Source organism: Equus przewalskii, chromosome 13, assembly GCF_037783145.1.
Source record: "Equus przewalskii isolate Varuska chromosome 13, EquPr2, whole genome shotgun sequence".
Classification (NCBI taxonomy): Eukaryota; Metazoa; Chordata; class Mammalia; order Perissodactyla; family Equidae; genus Equus; species Equus przewalskii.
The window spans coordinates 89,323,030-89,339,231 of NC_091843.1; the positions used below are offsets into that span (position 1 = coordinate 89,323,030).

The following is a 16,202-nucleotide window of genomic DNA, read 5'->3' on the forward strand; positions in this document are numbered from 1 at the left end:
TGAGGTCTTATTTTACTGGACTTTAAGACTTACTCTAAAGCTATGGTAGACCAGATAGTGAAGTACTGGGATAAATACAGACATACAGCAAAACGGGACAGACTAAAGCCCAGAAAGAAACCCACACATTTATGATTAGTTTCTGTTTATTTTAAAAATATTTAAAACAATTTTGATGTATTATTTTCTGCAGCTACAAATGAATCTCAATGACATCAACAACCTGAGTGTTGTCTCCCCACTTTGCTTATGAACAGTCTCCAGTTTTCCCACTTTGCTCAGTCCCCTTAAAGTGTCCTTTTCCTAGGTATTTCTTGGTGTTCCTAAAGAGCCTCTCCCATTTCTCGGGAAGAGTGTGAGAGCCATAGTTCCTGCCTCAGTGTATGCTGTGGACGCCCCCTCTGCTCAGCTGTACCTTCCACTTCCTCTCCTACTGTTCGCCCTGCTGGTACCCTATGAAAATGGCCGTGTTCATTCACTTGTCACGCTGTCTTCCTATCGCCAATGTTGCCGTCAGTTTTCAAGGTGTCAGAGGGGCCAGGCAATGGGGAGTATGGCTCTCCCTTTAGCTCAAGGGCTCCTGGGCCTAAAGCAGCCTGTTGTTGCCCAGAGTCTCACAAAGTCTCTCAGAAATCCAGCTTCATCACTTGCTGTATGAACCCCACTCCCCAGGGAGGCCCAAACCAGCCTAAGAGGAGGGATGGGGGACAGACGGTAGTCCCTCCTCCATGTGACCTGTCTCTCCATGCTCTCTCAGGATCGGGGCATTAAAAAACTCAAAAACAGGGGCCAGCCTAGTGGCATAGCAGTTAGGTTTGCACGTTCCACTTTGGTGGTCTGGGGTTCATGGGTTTGGATTCCGGATGTGGACATCTGCACTGCTTGTCAAGCCATGCTGTGGCAGGCATCCCACATATAAAGTGGGAGAAGATGGGCATGAGTGTTGGCTCAGGGCCAGTCTTCCTCAGCAAAAAGAGGAAGATTGGCGGCAGATGTTAGCTCAAGGGGGTTAATCGTCCTCAAAAAAACCCCCCAAAAACCTCAAAACCACTCTCAATTTTTTGCCTCTACCTTCAGCCCTTAAAACAAAATATTCCATGTCTATCAACTTGAGGCAAGAGAAGGCTAGGAATAATAATTATTGTTATCAACTTTATTGAGTGTTTCTTAATCATAGTTATCCCAGCCTACCAGTCCTGAATATCGACTGGCGATTTTGGGGCATAAATGGAATTCTGTGCTTGCCATCCTACAGTCAAGAAAACTGAGACAGGAAGGAAATTTATCTGTGGTCCTATAACAAGGAAGTGGCTGCTGGACTCAGAAACTATGACCCTGAGGTCATCACTACACAAGCTCCAATAAATTGCTGATTCCGTGTTCATCCGTGCAGTCAAAGGAGAAGCGCTTCCAGGAGGCAGCCATCAGGCCATTCTGGTAGCTGAATAAAGCAAGTGATCGGCTCACTCACTATTGTCACACCAGTGGCTCTCCACAGACTCCCTGTTAGAAGAGAAGCGCCACAAGGTGTCTAGAGAGTGTTTCTCACTAGTAATGTGGTGGCTTGGAGGTAAGATTTTAGCAAGCCAGGCTGTCACGGAACATGGGGAGACTTCTCAAAAGTATTTCTGGGAAGTCACTGGGAAGGTTAATAGAAATATGGGTGTTTAGTTTTGTCGAAAGCGTCCTGGTATGTGCAGTAGGGGGTATGCAATCCATCAAATCAAAGCATAATCAAAGGCATAACATGAAGAAATGTAATTATAACTTATACTTACTCTTAGAGTCCAGACCTTGCCCTTGCAACCTCCCACTTCAAACTCCAGTGAAGACGAAAGCAAACCTGCTGTGTTTCAGACAAAGCAGTGGCGGATTTATGAGGGAGAGAGCTGGTGTCGGGGCGGGGAGTCCATGGGAGACTCAATTGTAGGACTGAAGGCCTCCACTGAGGAAACCCGTCCGAGCGTTACAGAATCCAGACCAGGCCCTGTTAGCACAATGGGCCCGCTGATTTCCAGAAACGCAATAATCCGTCAGGGGAGGAAAGGTTGTTCCGCTCACTAAGGCTGCGCTTCTTATGGATTACAAGTCAATTGCAGTCTCCACCTGGAGATAGAGGACACCTTTATGCTCTCTCCTTTAATAAATACGGCATTCTAAGAGCATAAATCTCTAGAGACTGACTCTCAGGAGTCTCCTTTTAGCCCAGACTCTCTCTATGCTAAAAGACAGGGCTGAAAGAGTATGGTTTTTCACAATCCCAGGGACCGGGTACCAAAACATCAAGGTCTCTGAAACAAGCCTCAGGACAGGGGCAAGGAATGTGGGCAGGAGGAGAGAATATGCCCACTGACCTCACACGGTAGGGTCACTCGGAGGACGGACCTGCTGGGCTCTATCCAGAGTCGTCAAAGAGCCTGCTACTGTGGTGCCTTCTGGGCCCTGCTCACATCCTCTACAACCCCAGGGGGCCCGGGCCTGCCACCTCAAAGGTCCAGATGACTGTGACACCACAAGACCCATCTCCCAAGTTGTGTGAAGGGAAAGGGGCCACCCGAGTGTCCACCATGTATCTGGGGTGGAGGACATGTCTCAGGGGGACCGTTGTCTCTTATAAACCATGACAGCCAGCGACCCTGGAGTCTGGTGCTGAGAACAGCCGAGAAGGGCCCTGAGGCACGAGCTGCAAGTCCGCTGCCCACCGTGTGGCATCCAGGTGCACAAACAGCCCTTTGCCACACAGTCGGCCAGCGTGGGGGTGGGCGGCCGCAGTGCTTTCCCGGTGTGCCTGTGCTGCGGGGGTCAGACAGCAGGGCCGGGGCAGCACTGTGACCTGCACGGGCAGAGAAGACACACCTACTGCCTTCCACAGGGCCTGGAGCCCCTTCCGGGGGTGGCCTCTGACGGAGACGGCTGTGTGCCTACGGCTTCCCTGGCAGGCAGTGATTTTTACTTGGCCCACCCATTAGAGATTTCCACTCCGCCTTTTCCAGAAATGATAAACAAGACATGAGAGAGGCTGTGACTACTAAGAAAATTTTAAGAAAAGGTTTTCTAAGTTAATCTCCACTCCCTGCCGGGGCACCCTATCTCTATCTGACTCCAACACAAACACACCCCAAAAACCCAAGCACACGGTTTACCAGTTAGTCAGGACAAGGAAGACCTTCCTGAAGCCAGTGCTATTTCAGGAGATTGTCACTGACTTTCCTCACGCCCAAGCTTTCTCCTTTGGGAGCTGTTGCTTCAGTGAATTCTAAATGTGGCTCCAGGAGATGTCTCGGAACTTTAAAGGGCCCAGGTTGTTTGAATAGGGGCTAAGAACAAAAGAAAAGAGAAGGGTGGGCCGGGCGTTGAGGAAATCCTTGAGCCATGCGGCTGGAGGGGCTGGGCTGCAATTTTCTCCTCAAAGGTATGCGGCACTAATTGCCTCCACTCAAAGTAATTTTCTAAGCAGTAGATTAAGAAGCTTAGACAGAAATACCCCTCAGTCACTGGGTTAGTAGATGCACGACTTCCTGGTGTAAGATCCTGACGGATGTGATGCAGGGGCAACAAAACGTGAGGGCTGGAGGTGGGGCGGATGCTCTCTCCGCATGCTGAGCAGCCCCCTCGCCTCCTGCCTGAACCACATAGGAGCAGTGGGGGGCTTTATGGGAGCCTCACTAAGGAGGAGGTTTATGTACACACATCAGAGGATTTCCAGCCAGCCCAATCAATGCCACTTGAAGAGCTGCTCCTATGACATCATTATTCTGCAGATTTAGGTCAAGTGCCTTCAAGTGGGAAGCTAGGGATTTTGCCCATTGATCTTAGAGGAGCCGGTCAGAGACCCATTCTCCGTCACCCTGATGTGATGCGGTGGGGATGGAGATGGAGAAGGGCCTGCAAGGACCATCTCGCTGGGTGAGTTCCTTTGTGACTTTTGGGCCTTCCTTTCCTGGCGCTTCCCTGCTCTCTAGTTTCTGCAAACGTACGGTGGTCAGAATAAGAGAGACTGGTGTTAGCGGAACTCATTTTGTGCTAGGTTCCGTTTGGGCCTCACATTGGCTTTTTTAATCTTCACAGCCACACGGTATCGTAAGTACTATGGTTATACCCATTTTACAGATGGGAAAACTGAGGTATAGAGACATGAACTAGTCTTCCCAAGGGTTCAAAGCTCCTGAGAGACAGAGAGGAGATTGAACTGGAGCTTGAGGCCTTGACCACAGTGCGTGTTTTTATACCCATGCCTCTGACTCTCCAGCATTCTCATCTGCTCCTGTGGAATCAAGTTCTCTGTACATGACCGCCACCCATGTCCTGAGCACTTCCCTTGGCCTTTCTGAGCCTCCAGGGTCAGTGTTCTATCAGCCTGCCGCCCTGGCTGAGCTGAACCCACCCATCTAAAGCCAGACAGCACTTTTCCCCCTAAAGTTGCTTCCTATCTTTAAAACTTTTACTTTATTTTGTAGTTTTTTAATGACTATATGATTAATATATGATACATGATTAATAATAAAAGCTAGCACTTGTCAAGCGTGTGCGGTATGCCAGACACTGTTCTAAGCGCTTGACATGTATTCACTCATTTAATCCTCAAAACAACCTCACGAAGCAGGTGGTGTTAGTAATCTGGTTTTACAGGGGCGGAAACAGGGAGATTACAGCTGGTGGGTTGGGAAGCCAGGTTGGAGACGCGGGCACCCTGGCTCCAGTGCCCAGGCCCTGAATACGGAGCCCGACTGTCTGTCTACCATTTTACCAGCAGACTCTCGCTCACCCCGTCTCCTGCGCTCTAGGCCCCCGCGTCAGGCACAGATCCTTCCTTCTTTCTTGCTCTCTCGTCAGGCATCAGATCCTTTTCTTTTTCTTCCTAACGTCTTCTTGCGTGCCCCCATCTCTTTGGTTACACGTCATCTGTCACCACGATGTGCTAGACCCTCAATGGTCCTCCGAGTCTGTCTAGGCTACCTCCTGACTGGTTGTCCACCTCTAATCTCTCCCTCCAGAGCATCCTTAACACTGCAGCCACCTCAGTTTCCCTAAAATGCCGCTTTGTATACATCACACCCTTCCTCAAAAATCTGAAATATTTGGCTTAGCAAACGACGTTCAGAGTTTTTATTTAGGTCTCCACAATCTATAAAAAGTCTCCACAAATTATGGCCTGTGGGCCATGTCCAGCTCACTACCTGTTTTTCTTTACCTCTTGAGATAAAAATGGTTGTATAATTTTTAACAGCTGAAAAAGTCAAAAGAAGAGTAATATTTTGTGACAGTGCAAAAATGATACAACGTTCGAATTTCGGTGTTCCAGAAGAAAGACCTCCTGGCACCTATCCGCCCTCCTGTTCTTCTCATTGTCTGTGGCTGCTTCGAGCCACCCCAGCAGGGCAGAGCAGCTGCCGTGGAGACCATGAGCGAGGCCTGTGGAGCCGAAACCTTTCTCAGAAGAAGTCTGCCGAGAGAAGGGAAGCAATAGAAAGAAGAAACAAATGTGACTTCATCAGACTAAAGAGCTTCTTCAAGGCAAATGAAAACAGGATTGAAACAAAAAAACAACCCACTAACTGGAAAAAAATATTTGCAAGTCATATATCTGACAAAGGCTTAATATCCATAATATATAAAGGACTCTCACAACTCAACAACAAAAAATCAAACAACCCAATCAAAAAATGGGCTGGAGACATGAACAGACATTTCTCCAAAGAAGATATACTGATGGCCAATAGGCACATGAAAAGATGCTCATCATCGCTGATCATCAGGGAAAGGCAAATCAAAACTACACTAAGATATCACCTTACACCCATTAGAATGACAAAAATATCTAAGACTAATAGTAACAAATGTTGGAGAGGTTGTGGAGAAAAAGGAACCCTCATACACTGCTGGTGGGATTGCAAACTGGTGCAGCCACTATGGAAAACAGTGTGGAGATTCCTCAAAAAGTTAAAAATAGAACTACCATACGATCCAGCCATCCCACTACCGGGTATTTATCCAAAGAGCTTGAAGTCAGCAATCCCAAAAGTCCTATGCACCCCAATGTTCATTGCAGCATTATTTACAATAGCCAAGACATGGAAGCAACCTAAGTGCCCATCAACAGATGAATGGATAAAGAAGATGTGGTACATATATACAATGGAATACTACTCGGCTGCCAAACAGAACAAAATCATCCCATTTGCAACAACATGGATGGACCTTGAGGGAATTATGTTAAGTGAAATAAGCCAGTTAGAGAAGGATAATCTGTGTATGACTCCACTCATATGAGGAATTTAAAAATGTGGACAAAGAACAGTTTAGTGACTACCAGGGGAAAGGTGGGGTGGGGGGTGGGCACAAAGGGTGAAATGGTGCACCTACAACATGACTGACAAACATTAATGTCCAACTGAAATTTCACAAGATTGTAACCTATCATTAACTCAGTAAAAAAAAAAAAAAATTCTTGTAAAAAAAAAAAAAAAGAAGTCTGCCAACCTCTGATACAAACCATATTTTTCTGCCCAGTCGCCTCTACCTAGACAAACTGGTCTGCTTAGCTGTCTTTGAAGACACAGCAGGTACTTTTCCGGCCAAGGGCTTTTTCTTTGCTCCTCTCATTCTTCAGCTTAGATCAGGGGTCAGCAGACTTTTTCTGTAAAGGGCCAGAGAGCAAATCCAACGGAAACTCGTGCTCTGCTAATTAGAGTAGAAATTGGTACAAATGCTTCGTACACTCCTTGGCATTGTCCACCACAACCAAACATAAATACACCTTAGGTGATAGAGATGACACGTCCAGGGATATACCCAACAGCAACTCTTACATATGTGCACCAAGAGAGATGTCCACACGTGTTCATTGCAGCATTACCCGCAAGAGCCAGAAATTAGAAAGGACCTAAAATGCCGTCAACAGTAGAAATGTTGTTATACTGCCGTGCACTTATGTAAAGAATACGCCTGTGAGGGAAGGCGGGCAGCTGGGAAGGGCTCAAAGAGAGGGGGAGCTGTGACGAAATCACACCAAAGCCTTCAGCTGCCGGAAAGGGACTCTGAACTGCTGCAGCCCAACCGAGTTGTGTTGAAGTGGGAGGAGGGGACCAGGCCCGTATACCCCCACCCAGCCAGTCACTGGATGCAGCACGCCCTCAGGAGGGTGTGTGAACTTGGCTCCCTTCATCCCAAGGATGCCTTGGAGAGGGACCAGGCTGAGAGCTGTTGGCTACCGACACTCCCAGTAGCTGGGGGGATGGATATTTCAGACCTGGAGGGCTTCTGGGAGGCAACCCCACAACGTCCACTATTGGTGGTTACCTCTCAGTAATCCCGAAGGGGAACCGAGACTGAGGGCTTCTGGGGTACTGGTGGTGTTCTGTTTATCGAAGTGGTGGTTATCAGGGCGTATTCACTTTGTAAACATTTATATTCATGATTTTTGCACTTGTCTATATTATATTCTACGTCAATAAAAAACCTTCTTTAAGAACGTAAGGAGGGAGTGAGCCAGAGTGTCAAAGGCTGCTGAGAAGTCAAGGAGGACGCGGATTGTAAAGCTCTCCTTGGAGTTCGGGGCATGGAAGTCCGCTGCACCCTGTGACAGCTGTTTCAGGGTGGCGGGCAGGCTGGAAGGGGCTAAGGAGGGAGTGAGGAGGGAACGAAGGGAGAGAGTGAGTGTGGGTGATGCATTTGGGATGTTGGCTTAAAAATGGAGGGACAAGAAGGGGCTCAGCGAGGATTTTGTTTTAAATGGAAAATACTTAAGCCTCTTAAAGATCTGATGGGAAGCATCCAGTGAGAGGAGGCGGTTGTACATACTGGAAAGATAAGGATAGTTGATGGGGTGTGGTTCCCAAGAATGTGGAAGGAAATGGGGTTCAAAGCGCAGGGTACTGGCCTTATCTGTGAGGAGGACGTTTCTAACCTCCGCTTGCACCAACCGTTCTGACTGCTCAGTTGCTCCTTAGCACAGTATACACTGTTGTGTCTCTATTTACACATAGGATTTTCACTTTTCAATGAAGTCCTCTTGAGAACCATGACTGTGAGCCCTCGAATTCCCACTGACTACTTAGCACAGTGCTCTGTGCTCTGTACGCTGTTGGTGTACAGCGTGCTGTAGTTACCACCGCAGCGTGGGGGCAGTGACGATGGAAATAAGGACAAAGGGAGGAGAACCATTCAGCTCTGATATGGAGCTTGAAGCGAGATAGATGAAAGAGAATCCCCTTTGAATAAACGGACATTTCCCAAATGTTTGCTTTTATTTATATAGCGCACGCACTGGAGACAGGACGAAAGGGTCAGGGCGGTGACCACAGTGGGACAGCCCAAGGTATACAACCAAGAGAAGATGTGATTGTGTCTCCATCCTTTATCAGGGCTATGACACAGCCCTTTCTCATTCTTCAAAGTGCTTTCACAATTTGGAGAAAACAAGTTCAGAGAACTTGGACAACTTGTCCAAGGTCACACAGCTATGGACAGAAGTAAGCCTAGAGGCCAGGCCTTTTTCCCCAGCAGCTCCGTAGGCTGTCTGTCTACACTGGCCATGTGCTCCAGATGGACTGCACATGCTGAGGTGTGAACACGTCAGCCCAGGAAAGCTGGAATGTGTGCTTGATCAGTGAAGCTGAGAGCTCCGCCCTTGGTGAAAACCCCCTTTTCCCTGGGACTTGTCTCTTGGGCTGTAATTGTATTATGATGACAATTACTGACTACATGGAGCCTTTCAACCTCCAAGACCTCAGAGTCCTTTTAGATGATGAGAATACTAGTCCCTTCTGTTTGGCTCCGTGAGTCGTTCTGCGGCCCAGGCCTCGTGGATGCGGCTGGCTGTCGGACTTCCACGGTGGAAGCCTGGGTAGAAAACCCAAAGGAGAGGAGGAAAAATCTGTAGGCGACATCTTCCTACCACTACTGTCTGGATTTGTTGTCATAGACATTTCAGATCATAACATTTCAAGCAGCAGCATTCTACACCGTTTGATTACAGACTGCCGTTCGTTTGCTCCTTGCCTTTCTTCATGTCAGCAATATCACAATTAAGTGGAAGACGAGAAGGGAGTGCCTTGTATTTTCTCTGGGTCTGAGTCTAACAGCATCTCTCTGTGTTAACCCTTTCTTTCCTACTAACTTGGCATCTTTTGGCTTTTTCATTTTGAAATCTGGTCAGGCTGATTTCTGGGGAGGGCACAACAGCCTCAGACAACACACTACTTTCTGTAGCAGATGCTGTGATGCCCACTGTGTCCCTCCACCCACGTCCCAGTTCACCTGCCGCCGAGGTAGGCGGCCCAGCCCGAGGACAGCCTCCCAGCTCCGGCACCCAGCCCTCAGCTTTCCTCGGCTTCTTCCTGCCTGAGGGATTCCTGTGGCCCCAAGGGGGCACTCAGCCCTCAGGAGCAGGGCAGAAGTCTTAGGATTTAGTGTCCCTGGGGAAATCCTCTACAAAAAGCCAATGGAGTCCGCGGATAAGCGCCTGAGGTTCCCCAACTCTGCTGGGATAATTCTGGGGTGCCGTCTAAACGTTCCTCACGGGGCCTATGGGATTGAGCCCCATTCGCCTACAGAAGGGACCTGTGGCTTTTTTCCCTTCCCTCCTCACTTCCCTACCCCCTCACCTCCTGAGTTGTTACCTGTACACAAGTCCGGCTCGGCATCTGCTTTTGTGTGGTTCCCACATGAGGGCACTTCCTAAGAAGTCGGTGATTCTTTCAAACTGTCTGTCATGAATTCAGTGTTGTGGGCCCAACCAGCACTTTCTAACAATGGAAGATACCGTGGCGCCCCAGTTAGTAGATGTAAGCGCTGTGTCAGCTCCTTATATGAACGCATACTGGTCATGACACAAATTTATTTCTTCCTTGGGTCGTGATCAGAGTGTTTTTGACATTCTACTTTGGTTATGGGAAGTGAGACCAGAGAGAAGAAGGAAAATAGCAGCTGAATGTGGAGGTGGCATTTCCCACGGGATACAGGAGTGCAGAGAGCCCAGCACGAGGGCGGAGCCTGGCGGCCAGGCCACCCTTTGCTGGGGGACATGCGGCAGGTCCTGTATCAGCTCCTGCATCCCGAGATTCCTTCTCCACATTTCTAAAATGAGGGGCCTGTGGGGAGGGACTCTTTTTCCCCTCTTCCCGTCTCAGGTTCATTGGCTGGGTCTCTGCAAATCACACCGACAAAGGACAAATTAACAAGAGGAAAACAATCGGCAGTGCATTACTGCGCATCGAGTATGCACACTGCGAACTCAGGGATGCGGAACACAAAGGGGTGGTTGGAACTGGGGCTTTTATAGCGTGTGAACTAAAGAACAATGAATTTGTAGAGAAGTGACGAGACAAAGGAAGATGGCTTTGGGCTTTTAGACGTGGCAAACCATGGGAAGACAGACATGCGGGGAAACAATGGAAGATAAGGGCTGCGGTAGCGGTAGGGAGGCCGTCAGGTGGATTCCTCCGGTGCAGTCTGGGCTGGCTAAGAGTCTAGAGCTGTCTCCCGACTAAGAACCTTCCTGGTAGAGATGGGGAGGGCAGCAAATGTTTCTTGCGTCTGCTTCTTCTTAATTGTCTTCAGCTCAAAATAATCCTTACGCCAGGCAGATGTGGGGTCAGGCCCAACCAGCTGACCTTGGGCGTTCTCACTGGCTCTGACGGGTGGCCAGTGCGCTCCTGAAGGCTTGGCAGGCGTGCAGACCCACTTGGGTTGACGTCTTCAGTTCAGCTTTATGAGAGGTTCGGAGAGCAGGGAGTCTTCCCCGCTGGGCAGGAGGACCCCGTGGGAGCGCTCATTCTTGCTGCTGCGTGGGAGGGAACGTCAGACGAGGGGCACGGGACGCAGCGCCCGCTGTGGGGTCGAATGGGACGGGGGCTCAGCGAGACGGTGTGGCCCCCAGAGGGAGGGCCGCGGTGGTGGGGAGTCGAGGCTGAGCAGGGCAGCTAGCCACCAAGAAGACGCTGGCAGGCAGTGCGGGGCCCATGGGTTCCTTCTCCTCTCCCCTTGGCCAAGGCTGAGCTGCTTTGGAAGGACCTGGGAGGGTGGAGGCAACACCTGGGAAAACACAGAGGATGTGGGTATTTGGAAGCCAAATGAGATTTTTTCCCCCCAAATCACAGTGCACTCTAAGGTTAGAGTCTTGGTAAAACTTTTCCCCCATTGCCCCAGCCTCCCACTCTGTTCCCGGCACAGAGTTTAGCACATGGTAAGAGCTCATTACACAAGTTACATGAATATTTGGAAAAACGCATAATAGACACACATACACACAGACACGCGCCCAGCTCTGCATACCCTCCTGTCCACACGTCATTCCCCAGCCTGGGATGTCCTGGGCTTCTCTCCCTGCGCACTCTGCTCTATGTCTCTTACTCTGCCTTCTCTGCCCGGGATCCCAGCAGGCGGGAAGGCCACACGGTGTGGCACAATATTGTGGTGTGCTCTCGTGTTCTGTCTGTCATTACTCGTTCACTTAACAGTCAGTCCCTCTTTTCCACTAAAGGATTTTAAGGAAAGAATAAAAAGAATAGGGCCCCCAAATCTTTCCTTACAGGACAGAAAGCAAGATGTGACTCAGATAAGAAGACCCCAAGGCAAAAAAAAAAAAAAAAAAAATCGCACGGAAGTGGGTGTGCCACCAGAAAGCGTCAAGAGAATCCTGTGAGGGTAATGGTGGTCACTGATTACTGAGCCATTACTCTATGTGAGGCATTCTTGAAAGAGCTTCCCATGTGACATGTTTACTTAAAACACCTGTGCAATGGATACTATTTGTGTCCTCATTTTGTAGGTGAGGAGACTGGGGCACAGAGAGGTTGGGCACTTTGTCCATGGTTGCACAGTGCCAAGCGGCATTGTTGACATGTGAATGCAGGAGGTGTGGCTTCAGAGTGTGTGCCCCTATCCAGGACGTGTGACATGTCTCATACCTGTGGGACTGGCGGAGGATGTGGCATTAGAAGCTGACCTGGGAGGGGAAGGTAGGAGTTGGATGTTTGGACATAGTGGGCGGGGCATGTTCCCTGCACATGCACACACCCCCATCTGTGCCTGTCCTAAGGTCCCACCTGAAGTCAGCCATTTCCTTGGTAGGACATCACGTTGCTAAGTGCAGGGCTCAATCTCCACTTGAGAAAGGATAAATAATAAGGACAAAAAAACAAACCCTATTGTTTCACATTTGATTTTCCTCGTTTTTTGTCTTCAAGATGCTTAGCTGCAAGACACAAGAGTTTGGGAAGATTTGCCCAAAGGGCAGGAGAGCACAACACATCTGGGAAGGCAGGATTTCTTCCTCTGGACCTACTTCCGGTGGAAACCCCATGCCGGCCCCATCTTCCATCTGTCTGCTGGAGCACAGAGATAAATGCCATGACGGGAGAGCAAGGGAGAGGTGTTTAAAGCATCGAAGACGCTTGAAAGCAGGGGGATCTTGTAGGGCTTAAGAATGCTTTCATCTCTCAGATTCGTATCTTTCTCCAGGGAGTGTTAACTGCCCCCAGATCTAATATCACCTTTGAGTGACCGGGATGCAGTGCCTGGTAAAACTATTTTGTCCGTCTCTATGGCATCCCTGAGGCAGCAGGAGGCCAGTTCCTCAAAGGAAGACATGCAAATGGCAGTTACACAGAGCAGGGCGGCAAGGAGCCAGTAAGCACATTCCCGGAGAAAAGCCGTGTGGAGTCACAGGTGTATTTTACAAGCTTTGACTCTTCAGAAGGGCAAAGTCCGGCTGCTTCTCAGGTATCAGAGGTGTGTTCCACGCGGCGTGGCCCGTACCACATCTCTGCGTGTCGCTCGGCATTCATCACTGTTCGCCAGCTGGCTGATTACTCCTGCGTGGCTCCTTCTGCTCCCTCCCTTCCGTTCGCTGCAGCCAGGCATTGCAACCCTGATCGTTCCAGGCTGTTTCTTCAACATTTATGTGTTTTCCTTAACTGGAAATGTTAGGCGCACAGCCGCCTCCCTTCTGGGACTGGAAGATGAGATATTTTGCAAGCTTGTCTCGTCCTCCGAAGCACAGGGGGGGATTCTCTTTCCTGACCCTTCCCACACACTCTGGCCTCCCCCTCTGAATGCACAATCACTTCCTGAGTCCTGCTCTCACCCCCGGAGTGATAGAGAATGAAAGCTGAGCTCCAACATGAGTTTCCCCGCTGTGATGAGTCTCTTGAATTTTAAATATAAGACATATTTATTCAATCCTCTAGTTTGGTAGGAGAAGTGACTAGCCCCTGACTCTGGATGTGTGTGATCCGGAGACAGCAGAAATGTCTATTTTGATTGACCAAGAGTCCCTATAAGGTACTTCCGTTTGCACAGCTAAGCGTGGGCTGGGGCTGGCACGGCCAGCTGTGCCATTCCTGCGGCCACGTGGCTGGTGGCCAGACCCGGGCTGGGAGAGAGCTGAGGACTGTTTCCTGGGAAGCCTTGCCCAGTGTCCCCCCACTGCCTTCCCCGTGCAGCTGCTGGGCAAGTCATCCGCCTGGGCACCGGGGCCTTGCTTGGCGCTGGCGGACACAGATCCTCCTGGCGGCTCTGGCAGCTTGGACAGGTTCCACGGAGGAAACTGAGGCAGAACCTCACCTGGTCCTGCCATCCGGTGACTTCGGCGTCTCTACGTCAGAGAGGGAGCTTGTGGGATCTCCGCCCCCTTCCAAGATACTGTTCATTCTTCTTCTTTCTCACAGGGATGAGTATTAGTGAAAACGGATTCTCTTCCGCGAAAGTCACCTCACGTGGCTGCACTCTGGGAAGCTGGCAGGGTTTGGCTCTGACACCACATTGTCTGTTTTTCTCTTCTGCCCCCCCTCCCAGTTTTAAAAACCACATTCATTACTTTTATTTTCCTTTTCGCTTTATTTTTCAGTGTGCATTACGCAAACGTTAAAGAGCATTAACAAAATTCTAAGTAAAAGGCGAGAAGAACCACCCACAACTCTGCCACCACCAGCCACACTGCGTCACTTTGCCGGGCCCTGCCCCGTGCAGAGCCACACGCGTGCGTAACTTCACCGGCATAGTTGTGGCAGAGATGTGTTTTGTATCCACTTTTTTTGTTTTTTTACTGGACGTTGTATGGTAAGGTCTTTCCATGTCGTCACGTGGCGTTTACATTTATCTTTCTGTTCTTCTCCCAGCCATTCCTCGGGTGAATACGATGTAATCGATGTGACCATTTTCCTACATGTGATCAATACCAATGGCTCCAGCTTCTTGCCGTCGTGGGAAAGCACTCTGCTTTCCCCTGTGGGACCAATTCCTCGTGATGAATCCCTAAGAGTTTCCTCTCGATTTTGCTTTGGATGCAGAGGTAAAGGCTATTTTCCTGTTTCCAGTGTCTCCTATGGTCTGAGTACTGGGAGTCTGGGTGGGGACCTTCTCCCCAGCTGTCTTGGACCGTGGGACCCAGACGGGGTGGAGGAGGGGCCACAGGCCTTTATAAGGAAGCTGAGAAAACTCACCGCCAGCTAATTAGAAAGGGCCGTGGAGCAAGTCCACTCTTCATGGCTTTCCTGGAGCTGCTGATGGGTTCTGACCGGGCCTGCCTGTTCTCTCGCAGGTGTGCAGCCTCCAAGGCCATATGGTTTTCTGCTGCGCGGGGCCTCGTTCTTTGTTCAGCCCGTGATCCTGTAACTGAATATCAGTTAATAACTTTTCGTAATAATGTAGCTTGGATCAGCTTCGAGGTCCGAAACAGGCCCTGCACAGAGCTCGGCCTCCTCGGCTCCTGCGGCCTCTCGGGCACACCTGGCGGAGACGCAGCCCGTGGCCATCCCAGGGCGATAGCAACATCCTTGGCTCACAGGGGGCCAGCTGCAGCTTCCACAGGGGGAGAGGCCAGGGCGCAGCCCGTGCTTCAGCAGGAACCTGTCTCCCTTGGGAACTGCCAGGAGGGTTAGTGTCCTGTGACTTAACAAAAAGGGCCAGAGCTTTAGACTAACGATAGTTTATGGCAGTTTCCAATACACAGGCAGTCTCTGGCTTACGGGGACTGATCACAGGCACCCCTGGGAGGCCTGAGGTCCCTTGGGATCTTGAGAATGGCTGGGTCAGCCCTGTGACGGAAGCAGTTCTCTCCCCTCCCCCAGAGCTGTGGCATTTCCTCCTCTTTTGTTTCCCCCATCTGCCCCACCTTCTGTTTTTGGGGGTCCCACCTTTCCTGCTGTCCCCTCTCCCTGGTGGCAGTGACTGAGGGAGTGGATGGCAGGGAGCCGTCACGGCCACAGTCTGCCTCCCCTGAGGCCTCGCATTCGGCCTGTGCTTCTGGACTGCAGGGGCCAGAGATCTCGGGGAGCTGGGCATCTCTTTGATCCTACTGGAATCTGTCTGATCTTCAGACTCACCAGGGAACTTTGACAAGATACTGCCGCCTGGGCCTCCTTGCAGACCCACTGAACTGAAATTTCTCAGGTGAGTGCAGAAATGCCCTTGACTCACTCAATAAGCAGTTGTGGACGATAACTGTCTTCATGAGCTCGTGCTTCACTCCTTCACATAAGGCAAGACCCTTGTCCCTTGACATGCGTGAGTACCTTTCCCTCTGCTGCTTGGCTGGGGGCTTAGGGGGGCTTTCATGAGCCTGGGATCATGCCCTTCTTGTTGTTCCCAAGCAGAAAAACATCCCTTGAAAACTGTCTCCCAGAAACAGGAGGGTGAGGGGAGGCAGGAAACCGTCCCACGTGGCAATCACCTGGGAAGGGAGGGGTGGGTGCAGCTGAAGCAACAGGGAGCTGGGCGGAGGCATCCTGAATCCTGGAGTGGGAAGCATAGTGATGGGGAGTGAGTCTGGGCCCTGCGGGTGTCTAGGGGGCAGCCTGGCAGGACCTCTGCACCCCTTAAATGTTCTTGTCCACTCTGGTGGACCCACGCCGACCAAACGTCCCTGCATGCAGGCCTGAGGGCCACAGAGCAGAGGAGGATTCTGGATTTCCCCCTTCACTCAGCCGTATCCTGGCCTCCAGCACAGAGCCTGGCCCTGTCCATCAATCCTCGCTGAATATTAAAAGCCAGCATTCACTGAAGTGTTTACAGTGATTTGAGGACTGTGCTGACCATTCTACTTGTACTGTCTCATGTGATCTGTGCAACAACCCGGAGGATAGACACTGTTCCTCTTCCCATTTAGGGATGAAGCTGAGACAGACTGAGATCAGGTCATTTGTGCAAGTCCTCACTGCTGGGAAGGGAAGAGAAGAGCGGGGCTCAGAACCCGGGCCATG

General features: G+C 50.3%; 1 long non-coding RNA gene across 1 annotated transcript in view; it reads left to right on the forward strand.

Moving 5' to 3' along the window:
* LOC139075372 (uncharacterized) overlaps positions 1–16,202 on the forward strand; it is a 111,581-nt gene that overhangs the window by 90,762 nt on the left and 4,617 nt on the right. Inside the window, exons 4-5 of the long non-coding RNA XR_011525747.1 lie at positions 14,121–14,293; positions 15,258–15,393. This is a non-coding gene — a long non-coding RNA (uncharacterized lncRNA). The remainder of the gene's footprint in view (positions 1–14,120; positions 14,294–15,257; positions 15,394–16,202) is intronic.